Consider the following 3,379-nt stretch of genomic DNA (forward strand, 5'->3'; position numbering starts at 1 on the left):
TAGCTTAAAGTAATGAAAAATTTTATGATTGCAGAACTGTAGTCTAGAACTGAACCAATGTGTCAGAAGAGTCTTGTTCCTTTATGACATCTTTCAGCTGCCTAACTGAAAGAGGTTTAAGCTTTGCCTAACTATTAGAGGGCAGGATCACCATAATTGTCTCAGATTTTACAGGTCCTGCCCTCTGTCTTTGGTTTATAGTTTTATATTCTACTAAATGCATTTCTACTAGAATGTAATATACCCAGATAGTTAAATAGGTAAACTCATTTTGAAATTTTAAGTTTTATTTACAAAGATGCTTTGTTCAATAAAAGTTAGAGTCACAGGTTTCTGATTATCATGCTGTGGGAGGCCACAATTCATCCATAACAAGGTCATTGAGGGGAGATCAATTAGCAGTCTCATCAAATTGTCATCTTCTTGCATTATGAAAGAAAATCATTTTAAGGAACCTGAATGACAAAACCGTGTCATTTGGTGAAATGCATACAGCAGAAATAGTTTTTTTTTTTTTAAGGAGGAATAAACTCTACCCTCTTCCTAAGAAAGATATGTAAAATACATCAGTTTTCCATGATAGTTCATCTAGTTGGCTCATGTTTCTCCCGTGATACTGTGTACATACACTAAGGAAGCTGAAATGTTGCTAATTTTCATTCTTAAAGTACTCTGTTTTTCAATGTTTGACAAAGAGAGGGTATTTTAAATAATGAGATGTTGGTGTCAATCACTTTTGTTACAGTAACAACAATTTTGAAGACGGAAGCAATTTTGGCTCACAGTTTCAAATGTTTCTGTTCATTGCTGGCAGACACCATTAACTTCGGGTCTGTTGCAAAACATAAATACCACTGGGAAATATATAGCAGGGAAACAGTTTTTGCCACTGATATCCGTGAAATAGAGGAAAGGAGGCCAAGGAATAGATAGCACTCAAAGGCATGTTATCATGACTTACTTTTTGAATCAGACCCCAGTACATAACAGTGAATTCTGCCATGATCTTAGTATTGAAATGATCCACAGATAATTTTAATGTGCTTATTAAGCAGTTTACTTCTTGATAGTTCTACAAGCTTAAGTCAGTAGTTTAATCTGAACCCAAGACAAACTTATATCTAAAAACTAGCATTACATAGGCAAAATTTTCAAAGCAAAGAATACTGATCCCCCAAATTCATTTTTATTTTAATAATTAAATACTTTGTATTACAAAAGCACACCATCATGTCATAATCCAATTGAAAGTTATTCCTGAGACAACTGTGTTACTCACAGCCTTCATTTCATGACTGGCATTTCTTTCTAACATCTTGAAATCAAGATTAAACATGCCCAAACTGTGAAGCTATCTTTTGCTTTCCTTTGTGTTCACCCGCATGAGAAACCCCAGAGTTGCCATGTGATGAACTTAACAGATAGTGTTATGAAGCATGATTAATAAAAGCTCAGGATCAGAAACTGAGGTTCAATCTGAAGATCTGAAAAGCAAAACAGCCAGCCACTGGCTCTTACCTTGACCTGAATCTGAAATGGTGATCCTGCCTCCTGGAATCTTAGAATGAGACTGTGTGTTGAAAGCTGTTTTCTTCCACTTTATAATCCATTCGAGAACTGGGATTAAAGGTGTGCACTACAATGATCAAAGGCACCCTCTGCCCAGTTTCTATGATAACTAGTGTGGCTATTGGGATTAAAGGTGCGCATCATTATGGCTATTAAAAGTATGTGTTACCATAACCTAGTCTGTAAGGCTGACCAGTGGGGCTGTTTTATTCTCAGATCGTTAGGCAGTCTTTATTCTATTAAAATACAATTGAAGAGAGTCCGGGAGTCGAAGCCTGTTGTCAAGCCAGTCCCGTTCAGTGCTCCCCTGCCTTTTCTTTCTCTTTCAACATGACAGATGCCGCTGTGTCCTTCGCCAAGGACTTCTTGGCAGGTGGAGTGGCCGCGGCCATCTCCTAGACGGCGGTAGCGCCCATTGAGCGGGTCAAGCTGCTGCTGCAGGTGCAGCATGCCAGCAAGCAAATCACGGCAGATAAGCAATACAAGGGCATTATAGACTGCGTGGTTCGTATCCCCAAGGAACAGGGAGTCCTGTCCTTCTGGCGTGGTAACCTGGCCAATGTCATCAGATACTTCCCCACCCAGGCTCTCAACTTTGCCTTCAAAGATAAATACAAGTAGATCTTTTTGGGTGGTGTGGACAAGAGGACCCAGTTTTGGCGCTATTTTGCAGGGAACCTGGCATCAGGTGGTGCCGCTGGGGCCACATCTTTGTGCTTTGTGTACCCCCTTGATTTTGCCGGTACCCGTCTAGCAGCTGATGTGGGCAAAGCTGGAGCTGAACGGGAATTCAAAGGCCTTGGTGACTGCCTGGTTAAGATCTACAAATCTGATGGGATTAGGGGCCTGTACCAAGGCTTTAATGTGTCAGTCCAGGGCATTATCATCTACCGAGCTGCCTACTTTGGCATCTATGACACTGCAAAGGGAATGCTTCCAGATCCCAAGAACACTCACATCTTCATCAGCTGGATGATTGCACAGTCTGTCACTGCTGTCGCTGGCTTGACTTCCTATCCCTTTGACACGGTTCGCCGTCGTATGATGATGCAGTCAGGACGCAAAGGAACTGACATCATGTACACAGGCACCATCGACTGCTGGAGGAAGATTGCTCGTGACGAAGGAAGCAAGGCCTTTTTCAAGGGTGCATGGTCCAACGTTCTCAGGGGCATGGGTGGTGCCTTTGTGCTTGTCTTGTATGATGAGATCAAGAAGTACACATAATTATGTCATAGGTGTTCTCCCCGAGAACAGGCATGTTGTATAATACACCATATCTTGAACATTCTGGACAGATTCTCTGGGCTTTGTCTGTTTTATCAGTGGCAACTATTTACCAGTGGAAAAGTGGGAAGCAATAATATTCATCTGACCAGTTTTCTCTTAAAGCCATTTCCATAATGACAATAATGATGGGACTCAATTATATTTTTTATTTCAGTCACTCCTGATAATAAAAATTGAAGAAATAAAAAATATCTAAAGACAAAAAAATAAAATACAATTGAAATGCCACTACAATGTAATAGAATCATTTTATTGTTTTTCTCTTTAGAAGTATCTCTCTCATATGTTGTGAATTTTTTTTAAATTTTACTGATTCCAAAATTGTATAAACTGAAAACCTTGCCCAGTGAACCAACTGTATAAATAAAACAATACCTCTTCTTTGCATTTTTGTGCCCAAGTTAAGACTCCCAAAGAGATCACCGGAATCCTGCCAAGTACAGAGTGCAAGAGTAAGGGTTATTCTTTCCAGATAGCTGGGAGTTTCCCATGACATACAAATGCAGCACTATAACTAGCT

The 3,379-nt window shown here is 40.0% G+C and overlaps 1 pseudogene; it reads left to right on the plus strand.

Annotated features, from left to right (window-relative positions):
* Positions 1-1,899: 1,899 nt before the first annotated feature.
* On the plus strand, positions 1,900-2,811 carry LOC121454172 (annotated as a pseudogene).
* The last annotated feature ends 568 nt before the right edge of the window (positions 2,812-3,379 follow it).

This window comes from Microtus oregoni, unplaced genomic scaffold (assembly GCF_018167655.1).
Source record: "Microtus oregoni isolate MIOR12 unplaced genomic scaffold, Mior012 000012F_ref0000307, whole genome shotgun sequence".
NCBI classification, from domain to species: domain Eukaryota; kingdom Metazoa; phylum Chordata; class Mammalia; order Rodentia; family Cricetidae; genus Microtus; species Microtus oregoni.